The sequence below is a fragment of the Salmo salar genome, chromosome 04, assembly GCF_965601325.2.
Source record: "Salmo salar chromosome 04, fSalSal1, whole genome shotgun sequence".
Taxonomy (NCBI): Eukaryota; Metazoa; Chordata; class Actinopteri; order Salmoniformes; family Salmonidae; genus Salmo; species Salmo salar.
The window spans coordinates 83,119,923-83,132,526 of record NC_138294.1 but is presented as its reverse complement, the minus strand read 5'-3'; the positions used below and the strand labels follow the sequence as shown (position 1 = coordinate 83,132,526).

Here is a 12,604-nt window from a genome sequence, read left to right as displayed (position 1 = left end):
AGCTATGGCTCTATGCTTCACAGCTCTATATGGGTTTTGACTGACAGCCGTTCTGAACTTGAGCATCTTGCTCCACAAGAAGTTGCCCCCAACCCTCCCATTAATTTGGCAACTTTTGCATTTTGTTTTCTGAGTGAGGGAAATGCTGTAAATTAAGAGGACTCAATGTTTTTTGAAAGATGAGACATTGAGGATTATAATAAATAACTATTTGATGTCATACAAGCAACCCAAACACCTGTGAGTCCAATTGTGCACTTCACATTTCCATATCATAAAACTCATGTCATATGCAATGGCAACGTTTATGATCACTATGTTTGATGTACATTTACAAGATGTCATGGCGTCATACCCTGGGCTGTTCTGAACAGAATCAGCCCATCACCCTGGGTTGTTCTGAACAGAATCAGCTCATCCCCCTGGGTTGTTCTGAACAGAATCAGCCCATCACCCTGGGTTGTTCTGAACAGAATCAGCCCATCACCCTGGGTTGTTCTGAACAGAATCAGCTCATCCCCCTGGGTTGTTCTGAACAGAATCAGCCCATCACCCTGGGTTGTTCTGAACAGAATCAGATCATCACCGTGAGTTGTTCTGAACAGAATCAGCTCATCACCCTGAGTTGTTCTGAACAGAATCAGCTCATCCCCCTGGGTTGTTCTGAACAGAATCAGCCCATCACCCTGGGTTGTTCTGAACAGAATCAGATCATCACCCTGAGTTGTTCTGAACAGAATCAGCTCATCACCCTGGGTTGTTCTGAACAGAATCAGCTCATCCCCCTGGGTTGTTCTGAACAGAATCAGCCCATCACCCTGGGTTGTTCTGAACAGAATCAGCCCATCACCCTGGGTTGTTCTGAACAGAATCAGATCATCACCCTGAGTTGTTCTGAACAGAACAGGTCTGAACAGACCCAGATTGTTATTTGTAATTGGACTGTTTTTGGATTGCATAAACCAGTGGTTCCCAAACGTTTTATAGTCCCACACCCCTTCAAACATTCAACCTCCAGCTGCGTACCCCCGATTGCACCAGGGTCAGCGCACTCTCAAATGTTGTTTTTTGCCATCATTGTAAGACTGCCACACACACACTATACGATACATTTATTAAACATAAGAATGAGTGTGAGTTTTTGTCACAACCCGGCTCGTGGGAAGTGACAAAGAGCTCTTATAGGACCAGTGCACAAATAATAATATAATAATAATCAATAATTTTGCTCTTTATTTAACCGTCTTACATATAAAACTTTATTTGTTCATCGATTGTGAATTGTGAGTAACTCACCACAGGTTAATGAGAAGGGTGTGCTTGGAAGGATGCACATAACTCTGCAATGTTGGGTTGTATTGGAGGGAGTCTCAGTCTTAAATCATTTTCCACACACAGTCTGTGCCTGTATTTAGTTTTCATGCTAGTGAGGGCCGAGAATCCACTCTCACATAGGTACGTGGTTGCAAAGGGCATCAGTGTCTTAACAGCGCGATTTGCCAAGGCAGGATACTCTGAGCGCAGCCCAATTCAGAAATCTGGCAGTGGCTTCTGATTAAATTCAATTTTCACAGAACCGCTTGTTGCAATTTCGATGAGGCTCTCTTGCTCAGATATCGTTATGTGGACTGGAGGCAGGGCATGAAAGCCATAACGAATCCAGTTTTGGGAAAGTACCTGCGTAATTACACTCCCAACCTACTCAGGTCCTTCACTATATCACATTTAACATTGTCCGTAAGCTTGAGTTCATTTGCACACAAAAAAATCATACAATGATGGAAAGACGTGTGTTGTCCTTGCAACTTCTTATTAATCATAGCCTCAATTTTGTCCCGCTGTCAAGTGTCAGGGTGTAGTGGGTCGGACAAAGTCAGGTGCAGGACACAGAACTGAGTAAAAACGTAACTTTACTCGAAAATAAACCAAACATATATTCCACACTGGGAAACACACCAGCTCACAGAAATACTGACCACTTCACAACGAACAAACAGCACAAACCATGTGGGAACCAAAGGGTTAAATAGGGAGTAAATTATAACGTAATGGAAACCTGGTGTGTACAATCAAGACAAAACAACATAGAAAAAGAAACGTAGATCGGTGGCGGCTAGAAATCTGGTTACGTCGACCGCCGAACGCCGCCCGAACAAGGAGAGGCACCAACTTTGGCGGAAGTCGTGACACCCGCACATTGAATATAGTTGCGGAGAGTCCCTGTAATCCTAGATTCAAATCATTCAGGCAAGAAAAACATCACCCAGATAGGCCAGTTGTGTGAGAAACTAGTCATCACGCAAGTTGTCAGACAAGTGAAAATTAAGCAAAGAAAACTTTAAGCTCGTCTCTAAATTAAAAAAAACTTGTCAGTACCTTTCCCCTTGATAACCAGCGCACTTCTGTATGTTGTAAAAGCATTACATTGTCACTGTCCATATCATTGCATAGTGCAGAAAATACACGAGAGTTCAAGGGCCTTGCTTTAATTAACAAAGTTAACCATTTTCATTGTAGTGTCCAAAACATCTTTCAAGCTGTCAGGCATTCCCTTGGCAGCAAGAGCCTCTAGGTGGATAATGCAGTGTACCCAAGTGGCGTCGGGAGCAACTGCTTGCACGCCCGTTACCACTCCACTATGTCATACCTGTCATGGCTTTTGCGCCATCAGTACAGATACCAACACATCTTGACCACCAAAGTCCAGTACTTTAAAAATATCCTCTCCTGTTGTCCTGGTTTCCAGTGGTTTGCAGAACAGGATGTCTTCCTTAATTGACCACCCATAAACGTAACGGAGGTATACCAGGAGCTGTGCCAGGCCCGCCACGTCTGTTGACTCATCTAGCTGTAGCGCATAGAATTCACTGGCTTGTATGCGATGCAGTAATTGTTTCAAACATCTCCTGTCATGTCACTGATGCGTTGTGAAACAGTGTTGTTTGATGAAGTCATTCTCTGTATAGTTTTTGTTGGCCTTTCTCCCAGCATTGTCCCAGCCATATCCACGGCAGCAGGAAGAATGAAGTCCTCCACAATAGTATGGGGATTGCCTGTCCTAGCCACTCGGTAACTCACCATATAAGATGATAGTACTTTTGCACATATAACACACTGTGGCTGAGGAAGGGCACTACTCCCAATATAAGTGAACCCCAAATCAATGTAGTTCTCATCATATTTGTGCCTCTTCGATGGTCCAACGTCCCTGTCTGTTGTTCGGTGCTTTCCCGGGTAAGTGGGCAGTAGCTCTTCGGCTGCATCAGATTCACAACTGTCAGTATCCATGCTAGCTGGGCTAACAACAAATGTAGAATTACTGATGCTAGCATTGGATGTGCTCGTGGAAGCCGAACAACTTGTGTGGTCGACAGGTGCAGGTGTTGTACTGCTGGTACTTTTTTAAATGTGAATCACATTTTTATTTAGCTTACCCCCCGACGGCATTGCGTACACCAGTTTGGGAATACCTGGCATGAACAACATTAATTGTGTGATGACGGGGATGCAGGGTTGTGTTCAAAACATCTACACTTGTGCTTTCTCTAGTTCCCCAATGGCACAGCTAGGAGAGCTCAAAATAGAAGCTTATACAGTTGAAGTCGGAAGTTTACATACACTTAGGTTGGAGTCATTAAAAAGGTTAGGCGTCCCGCTAGTGGGACAACTTCTGGTGAAACTGGAGGGCGCGCAATTCAAATAAATAATCATAATAATTATGGATATTAAACATTTAGGTACATACAAGTGTCTTATATCGGTTGAAAGCTTAAATTCTTGTTAATCTAATCGCACTGTCCGATTTACAGTAGACTTTAAAGCGAAAGCATGCCATGCGATTGTTTGAGGATGGCGCCCCACATCAAAATATTTTTCCACCGGCAAAGGTTTCATAAATTTACAAATAGCTATTAAATATTCACTTACTTTTTGAAAATCTTCCTTTGATTTGTCATCCAAAAGGTGTAACATGTAGTGTCGTTTTGTTAGATAAAATCTTTCTTTATATCCCAAAAAGTCTGTTTAGTTAGCGCCATCGATTTGAGTAATCCACTCATTCAGCGTTCCAAGATAGGAATCCGAAAATCTACCCCTAAACTTTGTTTCAACAAGTCAAAATACATTTCTAATTAATCCTCAGATACCCTAAAATGTAATCAAACTATAATATTTCATATGGAAATAAGTATGTTCAATAGGAAAGCGATATTAGCAGGTGCCCGTTGTCTTCATGGTGCGCGGTCACACAAATTTCCAAGCAGATGTCCTTGTACTAAAACTCATTATTCTTACTTGTTTTGGAAGAAACAAGCCTGAAACATTGAACAAAGACTACTAACACTCAGTGGAAGCCATAGGAATTGCATACTGAGAGCTAGATTTAATTATTTCCATATACTTTCCATTGTAAGAGCATGGGCTCTCAAAAAAAACATATCTATTGTGTTATAGTCTCCTACATTATTTTAACATTTCTACAAACCTCAGAGTGTGGGTGTTTTCTTTCCAATGGTACCAATTATATGCATATCCCAGCTTCAGTGCCTGAGCAACATGCAGTTTATTTTGGGCACGTCAGTCATGCGAAAATTGAGAAAAAAGGATCCTAGCCTAAAGAAGATAAAACTTGTTTTTCAACCACTCCACAAATTTCTTGATAACAAACTATAGTTTTGCCAAGTCGGTTAGGACATCTACGTGTATGACACAAGTAATTTTTCCAACAATTGTTTACAGACAGATTATTTCACTTATACCTCACTGTATCACAATTCCAGTGGGTCAGAAGTTTACATACACTAAGTTGACTGTGCCTTTAAACAGCTTGGAAAATTCCAGAAAAGGATGTCATGTCTTTCGAAGCTTCTGATGGACGAATTGACATCATTTGAGTCAATTGGAGGTGTACCTGTGGATGTATTTCAAGGCCTTCCGTCAAACTCAGTGCCTCTGCTTGACATCAGGAGAAAATCTCAATATATCAGCCAAGTCCTAAGAAAATAAATTGTAGACCTCCACAAATCTGGTTCATCCTTGGGAGCAATTTCCAAAAACCTGAAGGTACCACGTTCATCTGTACAAGCAATAGTATGCGAGTATAAACACCATGGGACCACGCAGCCGTCATACCACTCAGGAAGGAGATGCGCTCTGTCTCCTAGAGATGAACGTACTTTGGTGCGAAAGTGCAAATTAATCCCAGAACAACAGCAAAGGACCTTGTGAAGATGCTGGAAGAAACAGGTACAAACGTTTCTATATCCACAGTAAAACGAGTACTATATCGACATAACTTGAAAGGCCGCTCAGCAAGGAAGAAGCCACTGTTCCAAAACCGCCACAAAAAAGCCAGACTATGGTTTGCAACTGCACATGGGGACAAAGATTGTACTTTTTGGAGAAATGTCCTCTGGGCTGATGAAACAAAAATAGAACTGTTTGGCCATAATGACCATCATTATGTTTGGAGGAAAAAGAGGGAGCTTGCAAGCCGAAGAACACCATCCCAAACGTGAAGCACGGGGGTGTCACGCCCTGACCTGAGAGAGCCGTTTTTCTCTGTTTAGTTAGGTCAGGGTGTGATATGGGGTGGGCATTCTATGTATTGTTTTTCTTTGTTTTGAGCCGAGTATGGTTCCTAATCAGAGGCAGCTGTCTATCGTTGTCTCTGATTAGGAATCATACTTAGGCAGCCTTTTCCCACCTGTGTTTGTGGGTAGTTGTTTTCTGTTTTGTATTCGTTACCTGACGGAACTGTTGGCTTTTCATTTTGTTTCTTTTGTTCTAGTGTTTCATTGTTTAATAAATCATCTTGAACACGTACCACGCTGCGCTTTGGTCCACTCCTTCAGACGACAGCCATAACAGGGGGTGGCAGCATCATGTTGTGGGGGTGCTTTGCTGCAGGAGAGACTGGTGCACTTAACAAAATAGATGGCATCATGAAGTAGGAAAATTATGTGGATATATTGAAGCAACATCTCAAGACATCAGTCAGGAAGTTAAAGCTTGGTCTCAAATGGGTCTTCCAAATGGACATTGACCCCAAGCATACTTCCAAAGTTGTAGCAAAATGGCTTAAGGACAACAATGTCAAGGTATTGGAGTGGCCATCACAAAGCCCTGACCTCAATCCTATTGAACATTTGTGGGCAGATCTGAAAAAGCGTGTACGAGCAAGGAGGCCTACAAACCTGACTCAGTTACACCAGCTGTGTCAGGAGAAATGGGCCAAAATTCACCCAACTTATTGTGGGAAGCTTGTGGAAGACTACCCGAAACGTTTGACCCAAATTCAACAATTTATGGGCAATGCTACCAAATACTAATTGAGAGTATGTAAACTTCTGACCCACTGGGAATGTGATGAAATAAATAACAGCTGAAATAGATAATTCTCTCTACTATTATTCTGACATTTCACATTCTTAAAATAAAGTGGTGATCCTAACTGACCTAAGACATTACATTTTTACTCTGATTAAATGTCAGGAATTGTGAAAATCTGAGTTTAAATGTATTTGGCTAAGGTGTATGTAAACTTTCGACTTCAACTGTATGTATGTATATTATTTTACTGCTCTAGGGATGTAATATACGATTACTTATTGATTTTTACCTTACTTTTTCTTTCTTTCTTTCTTTTGTCTTAGAATTTTTTTTCCCACTCTTTATGCGATCAGCAATGCAGAGAACACCGGAAGAAGAATTATAATTTTATTACCATAGTGAATTATTGTAAAGTTTGTTTGTGTCAATTAATCCCGTAAGGGATGGGTTGCCAATTGGCGATTTGACAAGGAAATACAATTTAATTAATTAATTAATTAATTACTTCATTGTAATGTTGTAGGCCGCATGTTTTGCACCAGAATCTCATGTTCTCTCCGTGCTTTATCATGTGATGAAAGAAATTAAAGCTGAAATAAATCATTCTCTCTATAATTAATCTGACATTTCACATTCTTAAAATAAAGTGGTGATCCTAACTGACCTAAATGTCAGGAATTGTAGTTGAAGACTCTTCTTTGAGTCATAAAAGTGCATTGAATTTACTTAGGAACTGTGTACACTTTGGAGACACCAGTAGTCCTCTCACTCAAACCCTTGTCATTTTTTGCCTTGTGTTGCACCTAAACCAAATTTTCCAGGAATTTTCTTTTTCTTTTATTTATTTATTTTACCCCCCTTTTTTCTCCCCAGTTGGTAGTAGTTACAGTCTTGTCTCATCGCTGCAACTCCCGTACGGACTCGGAAGAGATCCATGCTTCTTGAAACAATGCACATCCAACCCGGAGGCCAGCCGCACCAATGTGTCGGAGGAAACACCGTACACCTGGCAACCTGGTCAGCATGCACTGCTCCCAGCCCGACACAGGAGTCGCTAGTGCGCGATGAGACAAGGATATCCCTGCCGGCCAAACCCTCCCTAACCCGACGACGCTGGGCCAGTTGTGCGCCGCCCCATGGGCCTCCCAGTCGCAGCCGACTGTGACAGAGCCTGGGCTCGAACCCAGAATCTCTGGTGGCACAGCTAGCACTGCGATGTAGTGCCTTAGACCACTGTGCCACCCGGGAGGCTTCCAGGAATATTCTTATCATGTTACTGAATGTATCCAGAGTATTTTCTTATTTCGTTATCAACAAATGCGGGCGAAAAGTACAATAAATGTAAAATGCACACCAAATCAACAGTGTCTTGTTTGGATTCAGTCTTGTGTCAGGTGAACTTCTGTGTCCTAACCTTTGGTCTAATAATTTCCCCATAATCTTCAAATTGTTCCCTTTCAATTGCTACCATGGCTACCATATGCTTTTCATATATCTTCTGTAGAAACATTTCAAATTAGCTCTATCCATGTAGGCCAATTCCCCACGAGTATAAAGGGTTAATGGAGCTGAACTAAGTTTGAAATGTGCCTTTGTGGTCAATGTTGATGAATAGCTTAATTGTTAGATGGGACATAATGGTCCTGCAGAATCCTCTCCCTTTCACACAGCACAGTGAGCCAGAAAACAAGTCTCTTCATTAAACCCTGAAAATACCAAGCAGCCTTGGATACAGGCATATGTCACTAAGTTGTACAGCAATTACCCAATGGTGACATTTAGGTCTCATTGGATTCTAATGTTATCACAGAGACCAATGAGGTCTCAGTCAAATGGCTGCGGTCCTAGACAGAAGTTAAAATGCTACTCTGATCTTGTAGCCTATCTTGTGTACATCTCCGTAGATAGTACCATACATAATTCTATGGCGAGGAGTGTATTGACAACGTGAAGCTGTATTCTGCCAGCCTCGACAGATGGCTCTTCAGTCACTGTCTATATTTTTTGGTGCATGTAGTAAAGACAAATTATTTTTTCCATAGAAAACATAAACACGGCTATTACACATCCCCTATGAGTAGGATAGTTGGTAACAGTCAGTGAAAACAGCTCTTCTTCAAAGAGACCTATTTACAGACCATTAGCCTAGCTGAAGCTTTCTGCCATAGGGACTAGACAGCATCTTTAATGTATGGCTCACACACCCTCCACTACTCATCTGAGAAGGGAGAAAAACGAACGTGGTGGCAGTGTCCCGTGTGGTAACTAGAAGAGAGTCGACAGCTGTCATGTTAAATGAGTTCACGGATGCCCAGCTCCACTTGGCACTGAGACTAGTTCACACAGTAGCTCTTAGAGGGGGTACAATGAATACTCATCCTCCAGATAGGTTTAGGATCTTATATAACACAGTAGACTTGGCAGCATTAACTAGAGAGTGACATTTCTCAGTCATGTCATGTTAGCCCAGGTGCTAATGGACGTCTGGCTGGGTCAGGACTTCCTGCTCTGATGAGCATCACAGCCAGGCTAACACTACTGCTGTGCTAGCAGGCTGCAGACTGACTGATCTCTCTATTGTCTGTCTGTTTCTCTGTCTGTTACTCCGTCTCCCTCCCTCCCTTTACAGAAGGGCGACGTGAAACCCCCGGCCAAGCCCTTCTACTGCACCATCTACGTGGCCAAGACGTACCCCTCCTGGCAGCACAATACCTTCTCTCTGCTGGGAAAACACTACAAGACTAACCCCAGGAATCTGCTTGGTTGGGAATCAGGCCGGGAAGACCGAGTGAGCCTATGAACTTGACTCTATGTCCCAAATAACACTATAGAGGGAATAGGGTGCTATAGGGATCTGGTCAAAGTTAGTGCACAATGGCTGCATTTATTGCTGTACTTATTTTGCCCAATTATTGACTAAAGAGCTGATCTGATTGGTCAATATCAGAATTGGGCTGCCTGTGTAAATGCAGCTAGGGAATAGAGTGCCATTTGAGACACAGAAATAGATGGTTCTGAAATGTATCTGCATTTCAGCTTGTCCCTCCTGTTGTTTTGGGGAGGAGTGGCTACAGAATATAGAGACCCTACTGTGAGCTGTGATCCGCCCACAGGCAGAGAAAGTCGCTATGCTGCTGACGGCCTGGAATCCCCCTGATGATAGACTGACACTCCTGTGTGTGTGTGTGTATGTGTGTGTGTGTGTGTGTGTCCCTGGATGTGTGTTCTCAGAGCAACAAGGGCACTCTGCCTGATACCAAGGTCATTGCCATGGAGCTGAGCGCCCTGCCGGAGCTCTAGAAACAGATGGAGAGAGTTATACTTTTCCTTGCTGTGATCAAGGTGAGGCTGAGGACAGGAGAGTTGGCCCCTCTCCACCCCCCAGGGCCCTGGTCTGTCTCTGTGGTGGGGGCCAGGGCCTCACTATAACACGGCCCTTGGCTGACCTCTGCTAGGCTCTCTGCATTCTTTTGAAAAACATATATTGCTCTGTACAGTTGGTAAGCACATTGAGGACACTGTTTCCGTCATTAGATCACTTGTATTTCTACAGTCCATATTCACTACCGGGCCAGCACGACCCATATTCTCTACCGGGCCAGCACAACCCATATTCACTACCGGACCAGCACGACCCATATTCACTACCGGGCCAGCGCGACCCATATTCACTACCGGGCCAGTGCGACCCATATTCACTACCGGGCCAGCACCACAGTGATCAATATTGGATAACCTTTCTCAGTTGTTCAGAGCTTAGCATGGGTATTGCTAGAGGTATGACTGCATCAAAGTGATCAAATATCCAACAAACAATATATTCCAAGCCAGATGATTGCCTGTGTTGGGACTGTAAAACCCTACTGTATAGGTCCAATCTAAATAGCTGTGAAAATGAAGGCTCTTAGGCCAATGTGTGTGTGTGTGTAAAAACTATTGGTCTCTAAATCAGGAGAAATGGCGGACCATGTAAAACTGTTGGTCACTAAATCCTGCTAGAAAGACCATGTAAAAGCGTTTGGCTGGTATGCCCTCACCCGTCTGAGTGGTCGGTGGTGAATGCCCTCACCCAATATATAGTTATTGGTTTGGTTTTGCCCACTATGGTGCTGTCCGGTCAGAACATGATGTTGAGGCCCTTCACTGTACTCTTGAAAGTCACTACCACACACACGGACACAGCTGTTTCCATTTGAAGATGTTTATACAATTTTGATCATCCGAATGACTTGGAAATCTTATTGTTGTGGTTCTATAAGGAAAATATACTCACACATTTAAACAGTAAGGGTTACCACAATGACATATACATGTATGTACATTAATAATTGACAAATGGCATTACACTTACAACATGTCTATAAAGGGCTATAAACACAGCATCAATATAAACATAAACATTCACCTCTTGGAGAGAGAGATAAACAAATTACTTGGATTGACAAAGGGTCAATATTTATGACACCCTCTCTCTGCCAGGCTGAGCTCTTATCAGATCTGTCTTGGCACCACAGGGTCGTATGAGCAAGCTCCAAGAACCGTCTGGGAGGACTCTAGAAGCTCGCCCATGCCAGCACAATAAAACACCTTAATAAAAGCCACTATGGAAAACGCTGTGGTAGCGTGTGCATGCAAAATACTATGTTTACCAATACAACAATTTATTTAAAAATGTTATTTCACATTTATTTAACCAGGTAGGCCAGTTGAGAACAAGTTCTCATTTACAACTGTGACCTGGCCAAGATAAAGCAAAGCAGTGTGACAAAAACAGCAACACTGTCATAGGCGTCGTAAGGATTGGACCAAGGCGCAGCGGGTAAAGTGCTCATTTTCTTAATTTATTTGAAAGAAACACTTAAACAAAATAAACAAATGACGAAAACAGTTCCGTAAGGCAACACATGTTATACAGGAAAATAACCACCCACAAAACACAAGTGAAAACAAACCCAACTAAATATGGCCTCCAATTAGAGACAACGACAACCAGCTGCCTCTAATTGGAGATCCTACCAAAAACCCAACATAGAAATAGACAACTAGATATACACATAGAAATAGAAAATATAGAACATTAACCAAAAACACCGAAACACATGAAACAAACACCCCCCTGCCACGCCCTGACCAAACTACAATGACAAATAACCCATTTTACTGGTCAGGACGAGACAAACACATGGGATAAACAAACGTACAGTCAATAACACAATAGAAAAATCTGTATACTGTGTGCGCAAATGTTGTAAGATTAGGGAGGTAAGGCAATAAATAGGCCATAGAGGCAAAATAATTACAATTTAGCATTAACACTGGAGTGATAGATGTGCAGATGATGATGTGCAAGTAGAGATACTATGGTGCAAAAGAGCAAAAACAATTTACCCACTTCTGCAAAAGTACTTGTGCAGTACGGAATAATACTGCATAGATAAACAATAAGCAGAGCAGTATTGGCAACTCTAACATTAATGGGAATAGTAACAGCCATACAGTAGGACATATGGCTGAAACTTATCAAAGTAACAGGAAGTCATTAGTGGTAATTACCTATTATTACACAGCATGTAAAACCCCCAATAACCCCCCCAACCCCCCCCCCCACAGTTCGATACACGCACAACATTCAGACATTGATGTCACTGTCGACAATAAAAAGTCCTGAGAAATGTACGTCTTCTTCCTTCGGATGATGATAATACTCTGACCTGAATGGACGTGTGCAGTGCTTCTGGAGAACATAGTTTAACTGACAAACTCTCTGGAGGTAGCTACACCTAATACTCTGACCTGAATGGACGGGTGCAGTGCTTCTGGAGAACATAGTTTAACTGACAAACTCTCTGGAGGTAGCTACACCTAATACTCTGACCTGAATGGACGGGTGCAGTGCTTCTGGAGAACATAGTTTAACTGAGTTGTGAGTTGTGAAGGATAGGCTCTACAACCTGCTATTCATTCTCTTAACTCCGCCCCCTGGTAATCTCTGAAACATCTATCAAGCGTTTCTTTTTCTCCCAATTGACTGTTTTCAGTTTGACTTTCAGTTTGTCCTCCACCTCCAGAGTTGAATGCAGCTATTGTCTATCTGATTAAGAGCACTATTGTCCAACTATACAGCCCTATGTGTTTTATTAATCTCACCTATGTTCCACCTCATTCATTATCCAAGATAATTCCCCAATACAGATGAATACTTTATTAGTTCTGTAATATTATACCATGGCTCTATGCTTTCTCTGGAAAATAATGCATCTCCGTCGAAGGTTGG

General features: G+C 42.3%; 1 pseudogene; it reads left to right on the top strand.

Moving 5' to 3' along the window:
- Positions 1 to 12,604, top strand: part of LOC106603821 (leucine--tRNA ligase, cytoplasmic-like) — a 30,454-nt pseudogene that overhangs the window by 15,045 nt on the left and 2,805 nt on the right.